The 27,141-nt window shown below is 42.9% G+C and overlaps 1 long non-coding RNA gene and 1 pseudogene across 1 annotated transcript; one reads left to right on the forward strand and one right to left on the reverse strand.

Annotated features, from left to right (window-relative positions):
• Window positions 1–25,371, forward strand: LOC117080741. The gene is made up of 3 exons (XR_004435937.1): window positions 1–207; window positions 7,083–7,093; window positions 25,359–25,371. It is a non-coding gene; the product is annotated as an uncharacterized LOC117080741 (long non-coding RNA).
• LOC117080740 lies at window positions 11,297–11,908 on the reverse strand (annotated as a pseudogene).
• Window positions 25,372–27,141: the final 1,770 nt, after the last annotated feature.

The raw sequence follows: 27,141 nt of genomic DNA on the forward strand, positions 1-27,141 counted from the left end.
CGACCCAGGTACAGGGGTGAAAGACTAATCGAACCATCTAGTAGCTGGTTCCCTCCGAAGTTTCCCTCAGGATAGCTGGCGCTCTCGCAAACCCAACCTCCCACGCAGTTTTATCCGGTAAAGCGAATGATTAGAGGTCTTGGGGCCGAAACGATCTCAACCTATTCTCAAACTTTAAATGGGTAAGAAGCCCGGCTCGCTGGCATGGTGATTTTGTAAAATAGAGAAAATTTGAAAGAGTGCTTATCGTAACATCTCTCTTGCTTTACTTGCATTTCAGTTTGCTTCCTTGAGTGGGAGGGCAGTGGTAGAGTCACAGCTGGATTACAGGGGATTGTGTATCACCTCTGTTAAGGCAGCAAGTGTGTTTGGAATATGTCACTTTCACCTGAGTGTCCTGACTAAGAAGAGAAACAGTTATGAGACTTGCCGTTGGAACATGCGTTCCTCCACATGGAATAGATGGCTACCTCTTTAGCTTTCTCCTTGCCAGGATAAACATTCACAGATCTGCCCAGTGGCTGGACATTCAGCACATTCCTGAAGAGCATTTTAATTGGCTGAGTGGGTCTCTGAGGACCTGCCCCCATTAGCAGGAGAGCGATTCCTGAGTGTTGTCCAAACAGAGCAAGTGCAGCTGTGTCCTAACAACACAGTCCTGGGCCTCTGAACCACATCTCCCTCCACGGCCTTGGCTATTTCAAAGAGATCATTAACAAGGTGGAATTGGGTGCCCAGAGGGTCACTGCACAATATACATTGCTACTGTCTTTTAATGGACTTTCCCCAGACATGGTGATTCTTAAACTGCAGCATCGGCAGCTGCTAAGGCCAGGGAGGGCCATGCTGTCTGCAACCAGAGCCACCCTGCCAGTCCTGTCGAAGCAGAGCTGAGCTTGGGCAGATGGATCAGGCTTGGAGAGGGGAGGAGGGGAAGTGGGTTTAAGGGGAGGAGGCATCAACAGAGAAGCTAGGCAGCCCTCAGAGGACTTTGTTATTGATTTAGCGCGGGAACTGAAAGTGGCAGGCAGGCAGGTGGCAGGGGCGGGCAGGAGGGGAAGACAGGTGTAGGCAATTGTGGGCAGTGATTAGCTGGGGTGGTGCAGATGTGGCTGGGGGTGTCAGCTGGTGGAGATTAGCATGGGTGCTTCAGAGAAGTGTTGCATCAGATGGTGGTTTCAGAGTCCAGATGTGAGAAGCCAACGGTCCCTGCCTTCCCTGCTTCCATACCCCTTTATACTCTCCCTACTCTGCCAAGCATGCACTTCTACTTTCACCTACCCTGCCACAGCCAACCCTTTCCGGGCATTCCTCTCTAGGTGAAGGGCATGGACATCAGATTGTCCTCCCCTCAGTCTTCAGTTTTTCAGCCAAGTTCTGAGATGACGACACGGACTGAACACCCTCAGACACCAGGCAAGATGAAATCTACATAATCGGTCAGTGCAGTCATGCTTATTCCCAAGAGAAATGCACCTCGTGACAGAGGACTTTTATACCCCCGTGTCTACTTTGCCTGTACCCCTTTTTATAACCTGCCAAAAATGTTTATTAATATAAATATTCGTATGTGATTACGATATACACAAAAAGTAAATACGCCAGCATAACTCCCACCTAGATCAAGAAATAGAAAATCCCCAGCACTCCCCAGCACTCCACTGGGCCCCATTCCACCCGCCAACTTCTACCTTTGTCTCCAAAAGTGGTCACTTGACTTAAATCACCATAGATTCATTTTGGCTCTTTTGGAACTTTATATAAATGGACGCATACACAGTACATTATGTTGTATCTACCTCTTTTTTGCTTAATAATATGTTTGTAAGCAACAGTTTGTTCTTTTTCATTGCTGCATATTATCCTATTTCTAAGTAAATCACAATGATCAGTTCCAGTGTTGAGAAACATTTGAGTTGTTTCTGGATTGGGGTTCTATGAATAATGCTATTCTAATCACTTTAACGGGTCCTTTAGTGGTTATACACATGTATTTCTATATAGCTAAGACTGAAATTGCCAGAATCATAGGGCATGGGTATATTCAACTTTAGTAGAAACAAACTGGTAGAAAGCATTTTGCAAAATGATAGTGCCATGTCTCTACTCTGATATCTCGGGACTGGCTTGCCCTCAGCCAGAGGCCCAGGAGCTGGTAGAAAACTAGCCACCATCAACAGCTGCCTGTCTCGGGCATTCTGCAGGATCCACTGTAGGACTTTTGCTCACCCATTTCAGCATTTGGTTGCTTACATTCATCCTTTTCTAAGTCTTGGCACTTACAGACCCTCACACCCTATAACCATTTCAGGTGCTCCCTACACTGATGACCCCTTTAGATATGGTTTCTGTGACTTACTGACCAGTTTATCTGCTCAATTAAGCTCCCAACTACACTCCTACTCCATTCCACAAAGTTGGATGAGATGCATTCCAGTTTGGGCTCCACAGAGCTGATTCAGGCCAGTGCTAGTTTCTAGCCTCTCTGTTAGAGAGTGCAGGATGATTGGAGGTGGAGCTTGTCACACCGAGAAGAGAAGCAAGTGAACTGTAAGACAGGCAAATCAATGAAATTGGCATTTTTCTTTATTAATGGGCCCAATTTGTCCTGGGTTAATGGCTATTTACAAAGTTTCAAGATGCCTAGCCCTTTCAGTTTTATGGCGTCTTGACCATACTTTCTTGATATAGTGTGTGTGTCTGTGTGTGTGTGTGTGTGTGTGTCTGTGTTGCTATCTCACAGCATCTGTTTATTTCCATGTCCGCAGCAAAGTGCTGGGTATGCAGAAGGACGATGTGACGAAGCACCATCACATGGCTGGTAGCCTGTGGTGAGTCACCGGACTTCTCGACTCCCACCTCACTGGGGTGGAAGGAACAGTAACCACAACCCTCTGCAACTCGGGCTGCACTCGTATGATTGGAAACAATCTGTGAAGTGAGTCATATCAGTTGCAAAAACAATTAAGTCAGTGGGAAAAGAAAATCAGTAAAACTGGTTATTTGGCTTGATGAAAAGAAAGCAGTCCATTGTTTGGTTACATTTTTCACTTCCCAGCTGGTCATTGTGACACTAACTGAGGCTGGGCTTGCCTACACAAATGCTTTCAACAGTTTTGACCAGGACTATGTCTACACAGCTCTAAAACCATCTGGCAAGTCACTCAGTGGAGTCAAATAGTCCATCAACTATTTGCCTCAATAGTAATTTTAGGCTCATGACCATTTTATGGAGACCCTATAGAAAACTACCATAGACATTTTCAAGAAAGACAAGACTTTGAGGGCACAATCCCACTCCTATTGCAGTCTGTGTCTGGGAACTCAGTGACTTCAGGCAGTTCTAGGTAATATCTGCTACTGGGAGTGGGAGGCAGACAGGGGTTAGGTGGAGTTCAGAGCTGTGAAATGCAGAGATGATTCCCCCAAGTCATGCTGACTGAATGCTTTACTTTCATCCTAGATTGTGGAGTGAACGACCCCGAAGAAACAGACTTCCAATTCTAGCCGTTTGGAGATTATTAACCCAACTCCCAGATTTTAGAGATGAGGAAAGGGAGGCCCAGGGAGGTGGAGATACATGTTCAGGATCACAGAGGTGAAAAGTGAGTTTGCTTGGCTAAGTTCAACTGTACCTACTTGTCTCCAGAGACTGCTCAGGAACTAGAACACCCTGATACAACAGAGGCACCTGTGATGGAGATATTCCCTCAAAAGTGGAACGGGGCATGAAGGAGAATTGTCTACTAAAAGCTGGAAAGTTTCTCCTAATCCTTTTTAGGAGACCTTCCCTGTATCCCAACTGCTCTTCAACTGCCAGAACTCATGTCAGTCTCCAAAGAACAATGTCCAAATGTGTATGATGCCACATTGGCTGAAGTGTGCTCTAATTGTGCAGATATTCCCATAAATGCTATTTTATTAAGCTGAGCTGCACTGAATCTGTCATCTCCATAAGTAACACCACAGCAAATCTGTAGGTAAGTTCAGAACACTGCAGTGAGCCATGCTGGGCTATTAGTTTCAATTCAACGCTGTTACCTGAAGTTACAGCATCTCAGGAGCACAACTTAGGCACTGAGTTATAAGATTTGATTCCTTCCAGATGCCCTCAGCTCCCCAAAACAACAGAAATGATCAAAGATGGAGGCAAGAAGACCAGAGAACCCTAAATGTTGACTGTCTCTAAAGTGTTTGGAAACAGCTTGGACCAGTGTAGAGTGCTGGAACAGAGAATCAAGAGCATCAGGTTCCATTCCCACCCTTACAAACTGCTCAGCCTATGGAAATTACTTTGTGTTTCAGGCCTCACTCTTGTCATCTTTAAAATGGCAACACATATACACACCCCTCTGCAGTAAATACAGAGGTTCTGCAAGCCAGGACGTTAAGTACTTAGGATGAAAGTGATGATGATTAAGTCTATTCTATCACTTGATCCGATTCTCTCTGACTATTCTGCAGCAGGTAATAACATGGCCTGCAGATGATCCATAATCCACCATCTTCTGGTGAAAAGAGAGGAAAGGGATGTGTGTGTGTGTATATATTTTATATATACACATTAACATTAATGTATATATAATGTATATACATTTTATATACACATCAGTGTTAATATATAAAATGTATGTGTGCATTTTATGTATATAATGTGTGTACCTTATATTATATACATATACATCTATATAATGTATATACATTATATATACACACACATTAACCCCCTTTCCTGTTTTATCACCAGAAGATGGTGGATTTTATATATATGTGTGTGTCTATATATTATATATGCAATATATAATATATAATGTCTCTATGTACATATGTGTATATATATGCATTATATATAATGTGTGTGTATGTGTCTGCCCCCAAAGAAATTTAAAGTAAGTTGATATCTAAACACATTGCTGATGAACAAGGATGACTAATTATCTACTTGCAGTAGAAAAGCCAGACTATTGTAAACGTCTTAGCACTTCATAGTATATTAGGAATGTTCTAGAGCGAGCTGGCAATATTTAAATCAGATTCAGTCCCACATATTGCACTCCAAAATTGAACACGGGCCACCATTTCTGGGACAAAGCTGAGAGTGTCCAGAGGAGGCTACCTCTGAAGGGATAAAATTGGGAGGCATTTGCTTTAACACACAAGCTTTAATTGGTTGTTACTCATTAGAGGAAATCACATTTCATAGCTTCTAAGAAATAAGGTAAACTTTTTCAAAATTTGATTCCATATCCAGGGGAATCTCTCTACACAGCCTTTTCATTTAATCATTGTAAAGTCTTCTCTTGCTTTTGTTTGTTTATTAACTTGAGAGGAAAACTGAGTTTGGAAAAGGATGTTGGAGGGACACAAGTCACAAGAAAGGTTTTCTAGACCCAGGGAAAATATGCTTGAAGAAAAATGTCTCCAACGAGCGTTAGCAGACATTAAATTACAGACATGTGCATGGTTTGTCCAGATTGGTTAGAGCATGTTTCTTTGCAGCAATAAAAAACAAGAGACATTAACAAGCCAATGATGCTACATGGAATTAAGTAGCATTCAAACGATGAAAGAGAAAATTAAGGAGCTAACCTTCCACTGCCCAGGCAGTTTGCATGATCAGTAAAAATGCAAGGCTTTATTTCCACCATCCACACCTTCAATAGGAGAAAGTAACTCTGGTGGCCCATGACCATCATATGCCCTTGGTCAGCTGTCCTGTCAGGACCTACCTGATGGCCTTGGGTGACTTAAATGGCTAGCTAAATGCAATATGTTTTGACTGTGCATCTTGCCTCTCATGGTGGTTCCCTGTCACCTCCCTGAAGCAGGCAATGCCATATATCACTGCTGTTCTGCAGGCGCGCCACCCAGATAGCGTCTGAAAGATTGTAAACAGGATGATTCACAAACTGGTGGCAGCAGCTAAAAGCAGTGCAGTTCGCGACCCTCAGCACACGCCAAGATTCTAAATGGGATGGTGCAACAACAAAGCAGCCTGAAGATTCTAAAACACAGTGGTGTCAGCAGGACATTCATAGGGTGCTGTAACCTGTAACTGACAAGCATACTCATCATTGTTTCTCCTTGGGCATGCAGCATCCTTGTGCTCCACTGGGCCTCCTGTTGCATTGCTGCTATTTATTTGCATCTACAAGCAGGGGAGCAAGTATGCTGCGGAAATAGCCCCAGAGAGGTGTCTGATTCCCATAGGCCCTAGCAGCCAGCTACAACTGAATGATTTCCAATATCAGTTACTGAAAATTCTGACCATGATATGCAGGCCATGGCAGATCTTAATGACAATAATATCATCTCACATTTTGATGGCGTTTAACAGTTTACAAAGTGCTTTCACATACATTATCACATTTAATCCCAGTGAGGTCGATAGTCTTCTCCATTTTACTGGCAGCTTGGTGTAGTGGAAAGAGCTCTGGAGTCAGACAGACTTAAGTTCAAATTCTGGCTCTGACTACCACACCGTGGTCAATGTGCTTCATTTGTCTCCCTCTTCTTACCTATAGGATGAGGAATCGTTTCTATTTCTGAGGTTTGTGGTGAAAATTAAATAACATATGTAAAGACATGCTATATAGGGCATGATGCATAGAAGTACTCAATAAGCATTAGTTTCTATCCACTTATAGAGGAAGAAAATGAAGCTTAAGAGATTAGGGGAGTTGCTCAAAGTAATAGCTAGTAAATGGCAGAACTGAGACTTCATTTATTTTACAAATATTATTGAACACCTACTATATGCTGGTGCCTTGGGCATAGGAAAGTGGATGAGTCATAATTCTAGTTTTTGAGATGTTCACAGTAGAGTGGTGGAATCTGAAATGGAAATAATCAATTATAATTGAGCATGATCTCAGAGGCAAAAAGTACTTAGGGAATGTCCTAAAGCCATGGATGCATCCTACATTATTGACACAGGAGATAAGTCTGAGGAAGAGGAACCTTCCAGGAGGCAGCAGTAGAGTTACACCTGAAATAGAATGTTGGCAGGTGGATGAGGGTGAGCAAGGAGAGGAGCATTCAAGTGAAGACAACAGTGTGTGCATTCATCAAGAGGGTCAAAGGAGCCTGGCATGTCCACTGCAGCACAGAAGAGAACCTGAGCAGACAGGAGAGAGAGGAGCGGGGAGGAGGCAAGGGAGCAGCAGTGAGAAGAATGAAGGGGCTTGCAGGTAATGCTGAGAAATATGCATCTTTGTCAGTCCACACTGGCACAAACTCTGTGGTGATTTACAGAGAGAGCCAACCTGGTCAGATATGCATTTTTGAAATTGTGGCAGCAGTGTGAAATACTGACTGGAAGAGGAGATAATGAAGGCAGTAGTTCAATGAGAGATAATTAGGCTGTGAACTAAGAAAGTGGCAGAGCAGACAATTTCGAGAGGTATAGCAGGGGCAGAATTGACAGGATCTGGCAATTGATCGGATATCAAGGCAGGAGAGACAGAGAGGACTCTAGGAGGACTCCCAGGCTATTACCTTTGGTGGCTGGGTGAAAGAAGGTGTCCCTCACTGACATAGAAGGAGAGGATGTTTGGAGAGATGACAATAAATTCATGTGGACATGCTGACTCTGAGGGACTCATGGATATCAAGAAGGAGGTGTTCAGTAGACAGCTAAAAATATGAGTCTGGAGTTTGGGAGAGGACTCACGATTAGGTGCATTGATCTAAGGATCAATGGTTTTTAGATAATGGTTGAAGCTGTTTTTTATGTCAAGAGGACACAGCAAGAAGAAAAGTGGGTCCTAGAGAACTCTAGGGAATATCAATGTTTAGGTGGTAGAATGAGGATTGTTAGAGAGATGGAACTACCAGGAGAAAGGGAGAGCTCAGAGGCCAGGGAAGGCAAGCATTTTGTGATGATGAAAGTACAGGAAAGTATAAAATTCCACCAAAGGATCAAAGAAGATGAGAACTGAGATATTCCTGTGGTTTGGGTAATGATAAGATCACTTTGGCAACTTCAGTTTTATAAAAAGAGGTTAAAAAAATAGGCTTTTTTTTTCTATGACCCAATATAAGAAAAATATTTTAGTACGGGCATGATGACTCACACCTGTAATCCCAACATTTTGAGAGGCCTAGGTGGGTGGATCACCTGAGGTCAGGAGTTTGAGACCAGCCTGGCCAACATGGTGAAACCCTGTTTCTACTAATAATACAAAAAAATTAGCTGGGCATGGTGGCATGTGCCTGTAGTCCCAGCTACTTGGGAGGCTGAGGCAGGAGAATCACTTGAACCTGGGAGGCAGAGGTTGCAGTGAACTGAGATCGCACCACTTCACTCCAGCCTAGGCAACAGAGTGAGACTCTGTCAAAGAAAGAAAAGAAAAGAAAAAGAAAAGAAGAAAGAAAGAAAGGAAGGAAGGAAGGAAGGAAGGAAGGAAGGAAGGAAGGAAGAAAGAAAGGAGGGAGGGAGGGAAGGAAGAGAAAGGAAGGAAGGAAAGAAAGGAAGGAAGAAAAGCAAGAAAAAAGGAAGAAAGAAGACAGAGAAAGAAAGAAAGGAAAAATATTTTACATTGTGACCTGAGAAACAAGTTTCAAGAAACAATATTTATACTCTGACATGTCATACTCCACCTATTCTATTCTATTCTATTCTATTTCATTCCATTCTATTCAAATGCCGCTTGGCCCTCACTAAATTGATTTTATGACCACCTAGTGAGTTTCAACCTGCAGTTTGAAAAAACAGTGGTTTAGACACATACAGTTTTCTCACACAAAAAGTATATGGAGCGAAGTGTGGGATAGAAGAAAGAACATTGGATTTTGAGTGAAGACACCTGATTTTCAGCATGACTCATTTACTTACTGACTGTGTGACCTTAGATGTGCCCATTAACCTTTTGCATGTCTCTTCTATTACCTGTAAAATTCAGATAATATATCAGCTGCAAAGGGATCTTCTGGGGATCAAATGCGATAAAATGCATGAATGCAAAAAGCATATGCCTAAAATAGTCCTGGTCAAACTAAAATTACCATAATCAAAGAAAGAGCAGAATGGTGCATGGTGTATCCCAGTTGGCTCTGGGTCTGTCATCTGAATCCTGGAGCCACATCTCTCCAGAACATACTGAGAACCAGAAACGGGATCAAAATAATTTAACCAATCAAAACAGGTGTTGCTGCTATATTTATAAAATTCACAAAATTTACTGACACAGAAGCCTGTATGAAATCCCCTCAAAATCATTGTAGTCTTGTTCTAATACTATTGTAGCCATGCTGATTTTCCGATCTGTATCTGTGGACCTGTATTAGAAGGACATTCAATAAAATCCTATTGGAAGAGGAGCTGATAGAGGCAAGTATTTTCACCACAGTGTGAAATGACAGCAAACAGACTGCAGGAAAACAGCAAGATGAAATCATTTAATATAGGCAATATGTAAACTTCAGCAGGCCCTGGTGGTATCACTGTATTAAGGTATAATACAATAACTGATTTTTATGATTTGTTCAACAAACTACTACATTTGAGTACTCAATATATGTACTAACCTAGGTGCAAGGAAGATAAAGATGACCAGGGTATGTTTGCTAACCCTAAAAAATGAGCACACAGATGAATGAGACAGACACATAAATAGACAATTTCCACTAACATGATACAATGAAGAAAAATATGCATCTGAGCATGATAAGATATGAATATGTCATGAGAGAAAAAAAGAAGAGCAGCTAGCCCAAAGTGGAAGTGGAATTCAGGTAATGCTTCTTGAAGGTCATCTTGCCCAAGATGAGTCTTGATGAAGATAAACAAAGAAAGATGGGGAAACAATTCAGAATGATGGAATAGCCTGAGAAAGCATGAAAGTATGAAAACTTGCATAGTGTAGATAATATTTCTAGATCATAAAAAGACAAGTACAGGCTATACATAAGAGGTAGGTATGATCCTCAATACTGAGAGTCTTCTATACCAGGTTAAGATGCGTAGAGTACATCACATTGACCAGTGGAAGCCACTGATAGGGACTGATTACACTGCAAGCCTTATGGAGGAGGAATTCAAAAATAGATTAGGCATGTAAGTTAAGGAACAACTGTAGTGGTTCAGGAGAGACATTTTGAGGGCATGAATGAGGGAAGCAGTAATAGGGATGAAGAAGAGGGGTTATATATGAAAAATATTTTTGATACTATATTTAGATGTGAAGACTGAGGCCAGGTAGTAAATGCTCCACTTCGGGGACAAAAACATGCCCTAGATTGCCCAACAGTATTCACTTTCTTGAGTTCATGATTGAGTCTAGAGAAATTAATACATATCTACAAGGCACTATAATATGAGATAGGAAATGATACGTGTTGAAAGAAAGGCACAGACATGTGGCTATAGGAGTTAGAGGAAAGAGGCATAAATTCCAACTGAGCATTTTAGGGAAGTCTTCATGGAAGAAGAGGCATGCAAGGCAGATCTTGAAAGATGGTTAAGATTTTGCCATGAGTCAATAAGAAGAAAGTGCATTTCTGATAAAAGGAGCAACCTGAGAAGATACGCAGGATGAAATATGGTGTCATTTCAAGCTAAAAACACAGGTTCTGGAGTCACACAAAGTTGGGACCAAACTTTGGCTCTGTCACATTCTAATCACAAAATTGGGGATAATTTAATTTACACTTCAGAGCCTCTGCTCCCCATTTGTACAACAGTTATAACTATCATTTATATTATGGGATTATTGTGAGGATTTTTTCCTATTAAACTTGATTTATTGATTACAATGAAATTGACTTACCTCTGAGTTTTATACTTTCATGCATTTTTGTTTCACTAATTAGCATCCTTTTTTATTCAGCTTGGAGCATTCTATTTAGCATTTCTTGTAAGACAGGTCTAATAGTGATGAACTCCCACAGCTTTTGTCTGAAAAAGTCCTTATCTCTCCTTCATTTCTAAATGACTACCTTGCCAGGTATAGTATTCTTTGTTGGCAGTTGTTGTTGTTTTCCTTTAGTACTTTTTTTCTTTTCCTCTTTTAAAGAATTTATTTTAAACCTATTATACCACACAATATGTTTTAAACAGTGACATATAACTTCCTAGTAAGATAGAGCAAAGACAAAAAAAGTTTATCTTGTTAGAAACAAGATACACCATCACTTATAGTCATTGTCAAACATTACTGCACTTTAACTTTCATAATTTGACAAAGCATTCACAAAACAATCTGAAGACTAGTTTTAACACACAAATAACACCTATAGACAGACACGACTGTCCTAAGTTGTTTATTATGTAGGAATTTTACAAACTTTACTTGCATTATTTGTAACAATAGAGGTGGAAAGTAGTGTGCCTTCTCCAAGTTGCCTGGCAAGAACCACCAATAGTGTGATGTAATTTATGGCCCTTTCCAAAGTCATGGCTCTTTCAGCCTGCAGATGTCAGCCCATACATCTCCCTGTGCTTGTGAACTGGTTTGTGATTCACTGGGTGTCAGGATTTCTTTTGATAGATTTATGGAATGGATCAATTAGGATAACCTCAAAAAATTTGTATGTGGAATCTTCACCAACCCAGTTAGAATTCAGGACTCTTAAAGCTCCACAGTGGTGTCCAGCTTACTCCTCTGCAGTGGACTGAAGGCTTCAAGGAAACTAGCTGGTTAACATCATGATGGACAGGCTTGTCATAAGTTGCACCCTTAGGAACTGGGCAGTTTGGGCCACCATGGCGCACACAAATCCTGTATATAATGTAACCTTGCTTGGCCTTGTAGCCCAGTTGGCATGCTTTATCAGGCCAGGTGGGGTCGGGATCCCTGTGCAGAGCAGAGAGCTGCCAGTACTGCCAGCAGCAGACCTTCAGAAGAAAGTGCAAGATATCAGACTGCTTCTTCTTCATTAGCTCCTGGATGTATTTGTATGCACCCATCTTGGTTTACCTGATGACACCAGACAGAAAGGCTCCTTTAGTACTTTGAATATATCGTCCCACTTTCTCCTGGTCTGCAAGGTTTCTACTCAGAAATTGACAGGTAGTCTTATGAGGGTTCCTTTGTATATAATTTTTGCTCTCCTCTTGTTCCTTTCAAAATTCTCTTTGTTTTTGACTTTTGAGAGTTTGGTTATCTGACTTGGTGAAAATCTATTTACATATTTATTTATTTGCTGCCTGGTCAGTAGGTTTATTGTATTTATCTGAAAAATCCTCATAGAAAATTACTTGACATAGCTCTCAGCAGCCCACTCCTAGGCTCTGAGGAAGCCTGCCTTCTTTTGAGGTCCCTGATTTTTCTTTTGGGCAACATATATTTTGGGATGGTTCCACCTCTTCTTTTTAACCTATTTCTTGGGCTTCTTCTTATAAACTGGGTTCTCTCATACAGCAACATGAGCTTTCTTATACAACTCCTCCATCAGGTCTGGGGTTATGCTGTTCTTTATGTATTGAAAGAACTGTTTCTTGTAAGCAGCTTTGTCATCTTTCATTAGGTAACGCATGTAATCTGCAGCATTCTAACCAGTGATATGCTTCTGATGTACGTCAGCATTAAATTCCTTGCTTTCAGAATCATAACCAGGGAATCATTTGGTACTGTGAGGGATAGACAAGCCTCACATGAATACTCATCATGCATACATTGGTTTACATGATGGTGTCCTAAAATTTCTGTAGGCTTTCTTTACTCTTTTTCTTTTGTTTTTCCATTTTGCCTCTGGGCAATTTCAAATGACTTGTCTTTGAGCTCACTGATTCTTTCTTCTGTTTGATCAAATCTGCTGTTGAAGCTCTCTATAAAATTTTTTAGATTGGTCATTGGATTCTATAGCTCCAGAATTTGTCTTTGGTCCTTTTTCATGGTTTGTACCCTTTGTTGAACCTGTCATTTAGTTTGTATATTGTTTTCCTGATTTTTGTTTCTGTATTCCCTTGTAGCTCATGGGGCTTCTTTAAGACTGTTATTTTGAATACTTTGTCAGGAAGTCTGTAAATCTCAATTCTTTAGAGTCAGTTACTGGTGCTTTATTTTGTTTTTTTGGTGGTGTCATATTTACCTAATTGTCCATGATATTTGTGGCTATGCATTGGTGTTTGCACATTTGAGAATGTAGGTACTTATTCCAATCTTTAGAAACTGGTGTCATCAGGAAAAGACCTTTACGAGTCAGCTCATCCAGAGATTATAGGCAAGCCATCTGACATGATTTGTAGGTGGGCTTGCTGCTAGGGGCTTAAGCAGGCTGGTCTGATGCCTGAGTGAGCAGTTGGGCAGGTCTGGAGCCTGAATCCATGGCGATGAGCCTGGAACTTAGATCCACTGGGGCAGTCCTAGAGTTTGGGTCTGTTAGGGTGTGGGCCTGTAGCCTGGGCCATTGGCCTGGGACCTGGGTCCATGAAGGTGGGCCTAACATCTGTATTCACAGGAGCCAATTTGAAGCCTAGGTCCATAGGGGCTGATGTGATGCTGGGGCAGCCTTTAAACCTGAGTCTGCCAGGGCTGACCAGGAGCTGGGATGGACCTGAACCCTGAGTCTGGGGGGATAAGTCTGAAGCCTGAATCTGTGAATGCCAGCCTGATCCTGGGACACAGTGGGCTTGAGTCAGTGGGGGCCAGCCTGGACCTGAGCAGGTCCTAGAAAGTAGGCCTGTGGGCCTTGACCTGGAGTATTGGTCTGTGGGGGCTGACCTGGTGCTGGGCATGTAAACCTTGGGCCACTAGGGTCAGCCTGACAGTGGGGCAGGCCTGAAGTTTGAGGCAGATCTGGAGCCTGAGTCTTTGGAGGCTGGCCTAGCACTGGGGTAAACCTGAAGGCTGAGTCTATAGAAGTTGGTCCACAGCCTGGGGCTGCTGGGGCTGGCCTGGCATAAAAGTAGGCCTAGAGGCTTGGTCTGTGGTGCTGGCCCGTAATCTAGAGCCATGGGAACCTGTCAGATGATTGGTTTGACTGGGGTGGGACCAGTGTTGGGATCTGAGCCAAAATCCTGTGCTTGCTTCACTCTCCTCCAAGCAGAGAGCATCTCTCTGTGCTGCCTGAAGTTGGAGGTGGAGTTGATGCAGGTAATGTTAAATTTTCCTTCCTGCCCTCTCACGTGTGTCTTTTAAAAATCTCTGTGCTGCATCCAGGTGCTACAATCTCTTACCTACTTTCCTTAGCTCTGTGAAGGTATTATGCACGTATAGCTATTCAAACTGATGTTTCTGTGAGAGGATGAGCACCAGAAAGTCCTATTCCACCATCTTGCTGATGTCATTCCTGTTGCAAGTATTTAATGAAGTAATGTATGTAACTGTGTTTGGCTCAAAGTAAGCAATCAATACGTGTTAGCTGTTATTCTATTATGATGATAGTAACAGGGAGGGGAGATTAGGTCATTCTCTCATGAAAGGGAGAATGCATATAATTTAGAACCAAATAGAGAGAGTGAAGGTGGACCAGAGAGTCTGTTAAGGCTTAGGGCTGGGGTAAGAAACTTGAACTTTACTGAGTTGGTGATAGGGAGCCACTGAGGATTTATGCATGGGATTGAGGAGTTGGGCTGTGTTGACTAAGATTAATCAGCAGCCATATTAAAGGTGCTTTAGAGTAATGAGGGACTAAAAGCATGAAGACTATTTATAAAATTATCATAAGACTTCTTCCTTTGCCCATTGGCTGATGAAAAAAATAAAGAAAAACTTATCATAAGACTTCAGATGAGAGGCAATGAAGGTCTGAATTGGTGTAGGGTTAGTAAGAAGGGAGAGGAAATCTTAAACATGTGGGAAGTTGTTACAGTGAAATAGGGGGAGCTATCAAAGATAGCTAGCTAAGTTGGCAATTATGATTATTAGAATGAGAATTCATAAATATTAACAATATAGTAGCACATATTAAGAAGACTAGAGGAGAAGTGGGTCAAGAAAGGAGTTACAGGAGTCAGGAAACAGAGCAAAATGGTGGTTTCAGAGACTGTCAATTGTCCCAATATTCATTCCCTTCTATGTTGTAGAGTTGGCCACCCAGCTAGAGACCTTATTTTTCAGGCTCCCTTGTAACTAGGTATTGCTATGTGATTAAGTTTTCATCAATGAGATGTGAACAGAGTGATGTGTACCACTTCTAGGTTGTTTCCATTAAAAAAAAAGGGGGGGGGTCTACTTGTTTTTCATTCTTCTTTCCAGTTCCTGAAGGTCTGTACAGGAAAGTGGCATTCAGGATTCAGATTCCACCACGTGGGCAAAGGCAACATCCAAGGCAGTGGTATTGGAATAGCATGGACCCCAGCAGAGCTATTCCCACTCCCATAGCCCTCAGACCTCTACCAGCTCACATTTTCACACACAAGAGAAATAAAACCTTGTGTGTTGTTTAGTCCATGTTATTTTGGCTTATGTTAAAGCAGCTGAAATAGTACACTAATAGAGAGATGATGTGTTTATGGCATAGCAGAATGTGAAGGTGTCCAAGAGAGAGTTTGGATAGAGGCACTATAGCCATAGAAATAGGCTGAGGTGGAGATGTCCGTCTAAGAGTCCTCTGGATGATAATGATGATTGAAACCATCTAATGAATGAGATTGCTAAGGGAAACACTGGTGAGAAAGGAGAAGGATTGCTAAGGGAAACGGTGAAAGAGGACCACAGAGAACGCTGACAGTACATATGGTAGGTGGAGGGAAGAAGAAAAGGAACAGAGATTGAGATGGAAATAGAGACAGATATGGAAAGACAGTGAGTGATGAAGGAAGACAAGAAAGCAGAGGAGACTAATGAATGGCAGGGGAAGTAGGGGGAGTTTTTCTCCATGAGGATGATTGGCCAACAATGTCAAATTCTGCAGAGAGATCACAGAGGATCAGGACTGAGAAAAGGTCACAGAGTTTGGGGGATTTGAGTTTACTTCCGGCAGGAGGTGATCTAGAACAAGTCCAATTATGTTCAAAATAATCTGCTTTGAAAGACAGGACACTTGATAGTAAAATTTAGAGATCAACCTAAAACTAATTTTTTAAAAGTAAAGGGCAAATAATATATGTGTCTATCTTCCCCTCATGCAGTAGAACTGAATCCTGCCTTCCTTTCTACTCCCCACCCAATATGAGTTGGAGTTAGTGACTGGCTTCCACAGGAAAGAACATGGAAAGGGCAAAAAAAATAGTGACTTTACAGTTTAGAAACTTGACAAACACTATCTACTTCAACCAAGTGATGAAGGTCAACAGCAGCAGTGATAAGTCACATGGATATAATGCACCCCCTGAGATGATGTGATGAGAAGGGCAATTCGGCTCGGTAGTAGGCTTTCTCCAAACCCATAACCCCAGTTTTAACAGGAGAAAAACATCAGACAGACTCAAATTGAAGGACATTCCACAACATAACTGACCAGTACCCTTCAAAACTGCCAAGGTCATGAAAAACAAGGAAAGATGGAGAACCTGTCACAGACCAGCGACTAAGGAGACGTGATGACTAGGTGCCACAGGGCACCCCAGATGGGATCCTAAAACAGAAAACAAATGATCAATAATGGAAAAACTGGCACAATTCAAATAAAATCTGGAGTGTAGTTAACAGTATTGTGCCAGTGTTAATCTTTTAGTTTTGACAAATATATCATGGGTATGGAAGATGTTAACAAAGAGCAAACTGGATGAAAAATATACTCTCTCTACTTACTATCTTTATGACTTTTATGGAAATCTAAAATTATTGCAAGATGAAAAGTGTATTTTTTAAAAAGTATAAGATAAGGGCAGAGCTTTGTGATAGTTACTTTTAGGAATAAGCAAGGTGGAAACAGAAAATATCTGGTCCCCCAGTTCCCCACCCTTCCCCTCCTCCTTCTCCCTAAGAAAAGTTTTTCCATTAGTCCATTATTACGGTACAATGGAATGTTCAATTTCACACTGCGTGTGACATTCCATGCCAACTAGAATAGTTAATGCAACTTTACATTTATGACTCTGCTTGGGTGTGAATTATTGTGTTTATGAAAATCTCCATATTAATGTCTGATTATAAATCATTCTGCCGGCTCCTTTTATTAATAGCTCAATTCCCACTACTCACCGCTGCAAGCCATTCAAATTACCGCAACTGTACAGGAAAAGGGCTGCTTCGCATTTGTTTACCGTCTACATCTAACCATCCTGGGCTTTGCTCTAAAGCCCCATCCTCTGAACTGCTCAAGCCAGTTGTTTTTGACTGGGTTTCTTTGTTGGTGAGTTTGAGCAGCTTCTCTGAGAAGTGGCATTTCTTACTCTATGTCCCTACATTTTCTACTTTTCAGAAATATCCACTGGGAAGTGGCTTTGGCATGGATTCTGGAGTCAGACAGATTTGGGTTCAAATCTGTGATCTTAGTGAGTCATTTAATCTCTCCGAGCCCCAGTTTTCTCATCTACTGTGGGAATCATAACCCATATCTTGTAGAGCAGTTATGAAAATTAAATATGATGATGTATGTAAAGTTGTTAGTACAGTTCCTGGCACATAGAAAGTGCTCAAGGGTCCTTTTGTTATGGTAATCATACCAACAATAATGCTAACAACATTAATAGCGGATATAGTAGAAAGGATTTGAGGCTGGCAGCTGGAAGGCCTGCGTTCTGGTTCCAGTTTATCTACATACTAGAAAGATGATCTTTGGAAAGTCGCTTCAAATCTCCGGTCTTCTCTTAGTTGTCCCATCTGTAAAATGGGGAAGCAGCCTCTCTTAGAGCCTTCCAGGGCTCCATAACGGGTAGTCCCACCTGAGAGGCATGTCCACCTTTATTCCTGGTTCGAAACCCCTTCCCCGATCCCTAACCCCACTGCCAGTTCTTTTTCTTTGGGTCAGACAGTGCCTCATTGGAGGTGACAGAGTCTTCAGGAAGGGGCCAGCCAGGGCTTTCTCTTGCTTTCTCATAGAACAGCTCAAATCAGACCCCATACTCCAGCCCCCTTACTGGCAGAAGGGGAAATATGAAATCTCAGCAGCCCAGGAGGTTTTTTATGCTTCTCTAAATCATTAAAGTGGCCAATATTTCCTTTGCTGCACTTCTCTCACCTCACAATATTTTTTTCCTGCAGTGAAATCCATTCCCCCAGCCTGGAAATGTGGGCACTTTATAGAAAATCTTTAGCTTGTACCAGCACAAATGGATGGGTCTTATTTCCTGTCTGCAGTTCATGGTGTTGCAAAGGCATTGCCAAAAACTACTGACTGAGACATAAAAGCAAAAAATGGATGGAAATGAATGTGGGCACGTTCACGTGTACATTTACAAACATGATCAAGTCCATACTTAAGGAAAAAGATTCCACAAAGTGACCTCCTAATTCATAGCCCATGCTCAGGACCTCTTCTTCATGGGAGAAAAGAAAAGGAGGGTATTACCAGGCAATGTGATTTGATAAGCCAGAGAAGGCCTTAGACCCCTGGTATGTCCCCGCGATCTTTGTACTCTGATGTTGGATATGGCATTACTAGAGATCTATCCACTGTGTAATTTTAAACATACAAAGAGAAAAACATGTTGAACTCTCTGGGATTCTCTCTTAATCATATGATACTTCCTAATAATGTTTGTACTTTATGGTTTTAAAATGACTTGATATTTTGGTATATATAATGTCACAGACAATCTTCACAGCAAGTTTGTGAGTGAACACCCATTGTACAGATGATGAAACTGAAGTCTACAAGGATGGGGTGACTTATTAAACATCACACAAGTAGGGAGTAGGACAGCTGGGCTCAAGCACAGTCTCTTAAATCTGGTCTCAACATTCTTTCCACTCTATCCCACTGCCTCCTGGGAGTATCCTGAAATAGACAGACAATTAACCTCATGAGTGAGTCTTCTTTCTGATCAGAGGGCTCCTGGTCTGTGTGGGAAAATAAAGCAATGGAGCCTGAGCAGCAGGGAAGAGGGGGCATTGACAGAGAGGTGGGTGCACAGCCCTTTGTAGGGGTACAAATGTCGCTCACTTCATTTATACCCACCCTGTCTGCAGAGTCCAACAGAATAGTCAGGAGTCCCTGAGTTTGGGCGTTCTGCTACGTCAAATCCACCTGCACCATTTATTTACTCCCTGTGTGACCTATTTGTGCCCCATTTCTTTGTCTTTGGAAATGGAATGATTATATTAATCCCACTGGGTACTGTGAAGATCACTGAGGTATAATAGATGATGCAAAGAAGGCACTTCCTCCCTTCCTTCCTCTCTCTCCCTCTCTCTTTCCTTCTTTCATTCCCTCCTTGCTTCCGTCCTTCTTTCCCCCCTTTCTTTCCCCCTTCCCTTCCTCCTTTCTCTCTCCCTACTGCCTTCCTTCCCTCTTTCTTGCTTCCTTCCTTCTTTCCCTACTTCTTTCCCTCCTTCCTTCTGTCTCTGCTTCCTTCCCTCCTTCTTTCCTTTCCCCCTTCCCTCCTTTCTTCCCTCTTTTCCTTCTATCATGCCTTTCCTCTGTTCACTTTGCACTATTTGGTATCTTGGAACCCAAATAACCTGCATCACCTCATTTGAGGAACCGAAATTGTCCGATGTCCCTCTCCTCCCTGGGCAGCATGCACCAGTCTTGTCCTCTGGGTGGTGTAGTCCATGGGGCCACAGCTCTCACAAGCAGAAGACTGTAGGCCAGGCCCATGTATGGGCCTTCAGCACTGTTCACATGAATTCAACTTGAGGGACTTCCTGGACATCCTCTCATCTGCCACAGACCAACAACCTCCCTGGGCCTCGCCTGCTGTGGGTGAGGCCTCCTTCTCGGACTCAGGCCTGCAGGCTCTGCTCAAGCACTGCCTCCTTGCTTCCTTCAACGTAAGTAAACTCCCCAGAACAGCAATCCTAGTGCCTGGTACCAAAGACCCCCCAAAACAGAGGCGTGCTTGGAGCCGGTGCTTCGAAGGTCGACACAGTTCTTTCGGTGGCGGGGCCGCGCAGCTGAGGCCTGGCACCATGACGGCTTGCTCAGTGCTGGGTGCTGCCTTGGCCCTTCCCCTGGCCCCGAGCTTAGATTTTCCCCACCCTCTTCCTGACTTCCCACTTCCCTCCCACTCTCAGTGCCACCTCCAGCCCATCACATCCCCCTTCCCTGGACGGCACGGATTCTCCAGAGGTGTGAGGACAGTGGCTGTTTTCTTTTTGTGCCTCCTTAGATGTTCTGTTTGTTGAGCGAATTATTTTCTTCCGGGCTCCGAGCTGGCGGCTGACACGGCTCACCCGCGCTAATTAGCTAAGCCAGCTGGTGCGTTGGTAAGGTTTCTCTGTGCTCCTCGGTGTGTGTTTCTTTTTTTAAACATGATCAATACCCTCTCTGGCTGGGCTCCCTCACACACTCCCTATTGTTCTCCTGTTTGCATTGTGCCCGAGTCCTGATCAAGGACTCGGGAAGCCTCGGAAAACACGCTTTTCCCGAGGCTGGCGTTCAGCCTGGAGCCGGGGAGAGACCACGCAGCAGATGTGGCTCGACCCCCTGCTCCGCGCCTGCAGCTTGCAGTGATTTTCCCTAGCTGTGGACAGTGCCTGAGGAAGCCCACATGGATGCCAGACAGTCGGGTAAAGATGAGAAATTGCTGTGTGGCTCCAGGGCAAATTGTCTTCCCTCTCTGAGCCTCTGCTTCTTTCTTTGTAAAAGAAGTCAGTTCCCAGTTCCGGTGTGAGTCCCTTACCTACTATATTCTCAAAGGTTTCAAAGTGCATCTGGAGATGGGGGCCCTCCCTGTGAGTAGGGGTACAAGGCCACAAACAGGACCTTGTTCACTCCTGCTGCAGTCCTGGAGTTAAAACAATATAGACCTTTGCCAGGTGAGCTCCAGAAGAGGCCACAACCAGACACCAGCGGGCTGGAGGCCCGACCCGCTCCTCCAGCTGGTGCTACCCTCCTCCACAGTTCCAGGGAGTCTGTCTGCTTATTTTGTGCAAGAGACATAAGAAGATTCTCTGAAACTCTCCCCTCCCCGCTGTCGTTCAGCTGTAGTGACTGGGAGCCCATGATGTGCACTGCAAAGAAGATAGCTCCAACACATTTTTGATATGTATGTATATATTTTGTATATATAGAGTTGACCATTGAACAATACGGAGGTTGGGGCATCAACCCCATATGCCATCAAAAATCCACATATAACTTTTAACTCTCCTGGAACTTAACTATGAAGAGCCTATTCTTGATTGAATGCCTTCCCAATAACATAGTCAGTTAGCACATATTTTGTGTGTGTATTATATACTGTGTTCTAACAATAAAGTAAACTAAAGAAAGAATGCTATTAAGAAAATCATAATGGGCCGGGTGTGGTGGCTCACGCCTGTAATCCCAGCACTTTGGGAGGCCGAGGCGGGCGGATCACGAGGTCATGAGATCGAGACCATCCTGGCTAACATGGTGAAACCCCGTCTCTACTAAAAATACAAAAAATTAGCTGGGTGTGGTGGTGGCGCCTGTAGTCCCAGCTACTCTGGAGGCTGGGGCAGGAGAATGTTGTGAACCCGGGAGGAGGAGCTTACAGTGAGCCAAGATCATGCCACTGCACTCCAGCCTGGGCGACAGAGTGAGACTCTGTCTCAAAAAAAAAAAAAAAAAAAAAAAGAAGAAGAAAATGAAGAAGAAAAGAAAATCATAATGAAGAGAAAATGAAAATGTATAAATGTATTTACTATTCGTTAAGCGTAAGTGGATCATGATAAAGGTTTTCATCTTCAATGTCTTCATGTTGAGTAGGCTGAGGAGGAAGAGGAGACGTTTGTCTTGCTCTCTCAGGGTAGCTGAGACAGAAGAAAATCCATGTACGAGTGGACCCACACAGCTCACACTCAAGCACTTATTGTTCAAGGGTCAACTGTGTGTGTGTGTGTGTGTGTGTGTGTGTGTAAATATAAATTTTTTTGGTAAACAGATACTAGTTCAAATATGATTTTATTCAAAACTCATTCTGGGGTTTAGAATTCTCCTGCTGCCTTCTTTGGATTAATAGTGTCTTTTGAAAATCTCACATCTACAGCCATCTGATCTTTGATAAACCTGAGAGAAACAAGAAATGGGGAAAGGATTCCCCATTTAATAAATGGTGCTGGGAAAATTGGCTAGCCATAAGTAGAAAGCTGAAACTGGATCCTTTCCTTACCCCTCATACAAAGATTAATTCAAGATGGATTAGAGACTTAAATGTTAGACCTAATACCATAAAAACCCTAGAAGAAAATCTAGGTAGTACCATTCAGGACATAGGCATGGGCAAGGACTTCATGTCTAAAACACCAAAAGCAACGGCAGCAAAAGCCAAAATTGACAAATGGGATCTAATTAAACTAAAGAGCTTCTGCACAGCAAAAGAAACTACCATCAGAGTGAACAGGCAGCCTACAGAATGGGAGAAAATTTTTGCAACCTACTCATCTGACAAAGGGCTAATATCCAGAATCTACAAAGAACTCAAACAAATATACAAGAAAAAAACAAACAACCCCATCAAAAAGTGGGGAAGGGATATGAACAGACATTTCTCAAAAGAAGACATCCATACAGCCAACAGACACGTGAAAAAATGCTCATCATCACTGGCCATCAGAGAAATGCAAATCAAAACCACAATGAGATACCATCTCACACCAGTTAGAATGGCAATCATTAAGAAGTCAGGAAACAACAGGTGTTGGAGAGGATGTGGAGAAATAGGAACACTTTTACACTGTTGGTGGGATTGTAAACTAGTTCAACCATTATGGAAAACAGTATGGCGATTCCTCAAGGATCTAGAACTAGATGTACCATATGACCCAGCCATCCCACTACTGGGTATATACCCAAAGGATTATAATTACTCTACTACAAAGACACATGCACACGTATGTTTATTGCGGCACTATTCACAATAGCAAAGACTTGGAATCAACCCAAATGCCATCTGTGACAGACTGGATTAAGAAAATGTGGCACATATACACCATGGAATACTATGCAGCCATCAAAAAGGATGAGTTTGCGTCCTTTGTAGGGACATGGATGCAGCTGGAAACCATCATTCTTAGCAAACTATCACAAGAACAGAAAACCAAACACCACATGTTCTCACTCATAGGTGGGAACTGAACAATGAGATCACTTGGACTCGGGAAGGGGAACATCACACACTGGGGCCTATCATGGGGAGGGGGGAGGAGGAAGGGATTGCATTGGGGAGTTATACATGATATAAATGATGAATTGATGGGTGCTGACGAGTTGATGGGTGCAGCACACCAACATGGCATAAGTATACATATGTAACAAACCTGCACGTTATGCACATGTACCCTAGAACTTAAAGTATAATAAAAAAAAAAAAAAAATCTCTGACATATCAAGGGCTGGAGAGATTTTCTGGTTCCTCCCTAAGCTAATGAAAATTTCTTTTCTATTTTCAAAAAGAAAAAAGGTGATGATAACAACTCATCTTTATTGATAACTTCGTGTGTGCTGGACATTGTGCCAAACATGTAACGTAGGCTATTTTAGTAATCCTTGTGATAATGTGTATGTCATCCTCATTTTGCAAAAGCTCAGAGAGGTTAAGGAACCTGTCTAAGACCACACAGGTAGCAAGGAGGGAAGCAGAGAAGCAGGTCCTGGCCATTCTCTTCATAGCTTCAGAGAACCTTCTCTGCTGTACCTTCTCCTTGGTCCCCGATTTTAATGTTTGGCAACACTGACTGCCAAGACATCCATCACATCTGGTAATGACATGAAAGAGTGGAGACAGGACACTGGCCTCAAGGCCAAGTCCATGTATCCAGCCCTGATTCTATGACCTGCCAAAACAAACAAGTGAACAAAAAACAGAAAAAGAAAAAAAAATTAATAAGCTTTCCAAGCCTCTTTTATCCCCTTCACAAAATTACTATAAAAATTAAGAAGATAATATTCATGAAAATACTCTGAAAATTATAAAGCACTCTAGGAATATTTAGTATCATGTTTCGTTTTGACACTGGCAAAGACAGAGACCAGAGTTACCTCTATGCATGGAGTAAGTTCCCTCATCCCTTAGCAATGCCTGCATCTCCTCCATTGGCTCTGACGCTGTAACGGAGGTGTGAGTGTTAAGCTTCCTCTGGCACCGATCTCTGCAGCAATCTCCAACTCCTTTCCTCCCCAGGCTCCCTCTGGACTTAGAGGAGTCCGGAATAGCTGAGTCAGCTGCATTTCCTTCTGTCTCAGGGCTCCCTTAAACCTGTTACTGAAATTGGCTCCATGGTACCTGCAGGTTTGCTTGCCATCCAGCAAGTCCCCTGGGGTGGCCCCATTAATCACATTTGCTCTCTCTCCCTTCTCCGGCTGGTTCTGAGGAGAGCAGGTAGGTGTGTGGCGCCTCTGTGTGTGTAGGTGTGCGTATGAATTCGTTTGTCCCCTGGGAGCAGCTGGAGACTAAGTTCCCCTGCAATAAAAGTGAGTTAGTTGCTTCTTTCCTAATAACCATAATCCATTCCACTTCTTCCAAGGAAATGACAGGCCCCCGGGTGATGCATCCCCATGACTGGGAGAAATCGGCTATTTTAGTCCTCTTCGAACCCGGAGCAAGTTCTTGGAGCTGTCCTGCGGCAGCCTGCCAGGCCCTTCTGCTACTAAGAACACCCTCTTCTAGTTTGTTTCCTGGTTCCTGGGCTCCCCACAACGATGGGTTTCAGAGCTCAGAAGACACCCTGCACTGCTCTGCCTGCAAGCTGGGCCATTCTTGGAGGTGGGATGTATCAGAGCCTTTCAAATGTCTCCACCCGGCCAAGGTCCCTCTGGCGGAGGAGCCTGAGGGTGTCCTCCAGGGACGCTGGGGGCAGCGCCTGAAGCAGCCCCACCACAGCACATCTCTTTGAAGTCTTATGTTTTATCTCAGGAATTCACGTGAATTCTGCATTCTGTTCCATAATGCATATGTTTGTTTTAATATAAAAATGTGTTAACCCCAAATCTTCAAGTAAAATAGATGCCCCAGGAAGATATAACTTGTTTATTCTATAACTTTAAACTGCCTAGTTTGCCACTGCATGCCCCCAGGGGTACAAGTACTCTAGTTAGAGAAGCAGTTGCAATAAGAACAACAACTAAAAAAGTGTAAGTCTTCACAACTTCCCCTTCCCAGTCTCCTGGAAAAGATCTGCTTAGTTGTCATGTCTGTTGTTCTGGACACTAGAAGAACGGGGAGAGATGAAGAATTGAGGAAGATACAGAGGCAATACTGATCCACCATGTCTGGAAGCTTCAAAATGTTTGTTGAATGAATATTTTTCCTTCCTGCTTTAGCTCAGTCTCATCATCGAGAATCAAATCCTAATCAGACAGTCTTTGTCTCAGTTCCTAACGCTGCTCCTCCAGCGGGCTATGCAGGTTAACAGCATGGTCATCTTTATTATTTATCTGTACCTCATTTGTACCAGCCTCAGGGAATGCAAGTTACCTTCATTCTAAGATAGATTGTTCTTAGCTGATATGACTCAGAGAAATTTGGGAGAAAACAACAGTTTTTCTGTTTGTTTGTTTGTTTTCATTCTAATTGTCTCAAGTGGGAAGGCCAGCTAAGAAGAAAACTGATACTGGGATTGAGTACACCAAAGAAGAGAAGTCTAGAGACTTAAGAAAACAAAAATGGGGAGAATCGATTTGGCTGAGAGGAAGCCTTTTGGTTGATTCAGGGGATTTAATCTGGATTGGACAAGTAGATCTAGCTGGTCACTAGAGAAAGTCCCCAGAGGCCAGACGACTCTACTTAAAACAATTCAGAGGCAACTCTGCCCAGAGGTGGGGGCTTGTCCAGGTGACACGCTGCAGCCTCCTCTGCTTCCCTCGCTCTGTCTCCACTACCCAGGATAGTCCCCAAAAGGTACAACTATAGGCGGGATAAAAGATCGGGCGCAAAGGCACAACCTAATATAATATTTGCAGTATTTCTCAGACAGACAAGGGAAACATCCAGCTCTGTGATTTCGCTTGATACAACAAAGCCAAACCTTCATCACACAAACGTACAAGGAAGCCAAGAGCGAGAGAGCTGTAAACATCTCAGAGCTGCTCTGCAGACAGCCCCGTATGGAGACACATTTCAATGGGGGTGGCAGGGGTGGGGAGGAAAGATGAAGCTTGCCAAGTCACAGGCACTCTGATTTGCAGGGAGCATAGCATGGATATTTCAAATCATTTCCTTTTCGTTAGTACCTAATCCCCCAGCTGTTCTCTGAGCATTGGCTCAAACGCTGGGAAACAGTCAGCCTCAAATGTAAAAGCCACAGGGCTCCTTTAAATTATGTTGTCTTGCTACATTGATATGTCATGTCAACCCAAACTTGTGGTGTACAGCTTCTGGGAGAAGGCAATTTTGTCTGATGATGAATTTAAAGGAAAATGAGCCATTTTTATCAAGGTCACTTAAAATTAAAAACAGTTTCAGTCTGGTCTTATGTGAGGATTTTGATGTACTGGAGGGAGGTTATTTCCCAGCTACTGTCTCTGATCTCTCCTGCATCTCTCTGGGCTCTGGGGTCTGAAGAAACTAGGAGCTGATGGGGAAGTAGCGCCCTCCTGCTTCAGGGAAGTACAGCGGATGTCTAGCACCAGAGCCCCAGATGGAACTTGGTCCCATTCACATTAATTGAATCCAGTGCTTTGAACTCTTACCTATACCTGTTCATATAAATTAACTCATTTAACCTCATGAAGCACGTTGTATTGTCCCCATTTTTTTTCTGATGTGGAAACTGAGGCTCAAATGGGTGAAGCAACTTGCCCAAAGATCCTATGCTAAAAAGCTACGAAACCAGGATTGGAATGAAGGCTTCCAATGCTTGGGCTCTTTTTTTATTCCAACAGGAGTTCTCATTCTACATTCATGTATTCATTTACTCCTTTATTTACATGCTCAACAAACATGCATTGGGCATCTACTGTGTGCCAGGCACTAGGGACACAAGAATGGCTTAGACGTGGTCCCTGCACTAAAAGATTGCAGAATCTAGTGGAACTCACAGTCTAGTCTTGCAATATTTATTCAACAAATATTTAACATTTAGTAGAACAAACAGCTGGCCCGATTGAGCACAGTTCTTAAGCAGCTGTTTTCATGTCCCATAGTTGTCCTCGCTATTGTTTCAGGAGTGAGTGGGTGGCATCCTGTTCCCCTTACTCAACAGGCAAGGCAAACTATGGTCCATGGCCAGGAAGGCCTTGTCTCTG

Source organism: Trachypithecus francoisi, unplaced genomic scaffold, assembly GCF_009764315.1.
Source record: "Trachypithecus francoisi isolate TF-2019V2 unplaced genomic scaffold, Tfra_2.0 Lachesis_group8, whole genome shotgun sequence".
NCBI lineage: Eukaryota > Metazoa > Chordata > Mammalia > Primates > Cercopithecidae > Trachypithecus > Trachypithecus francoisi.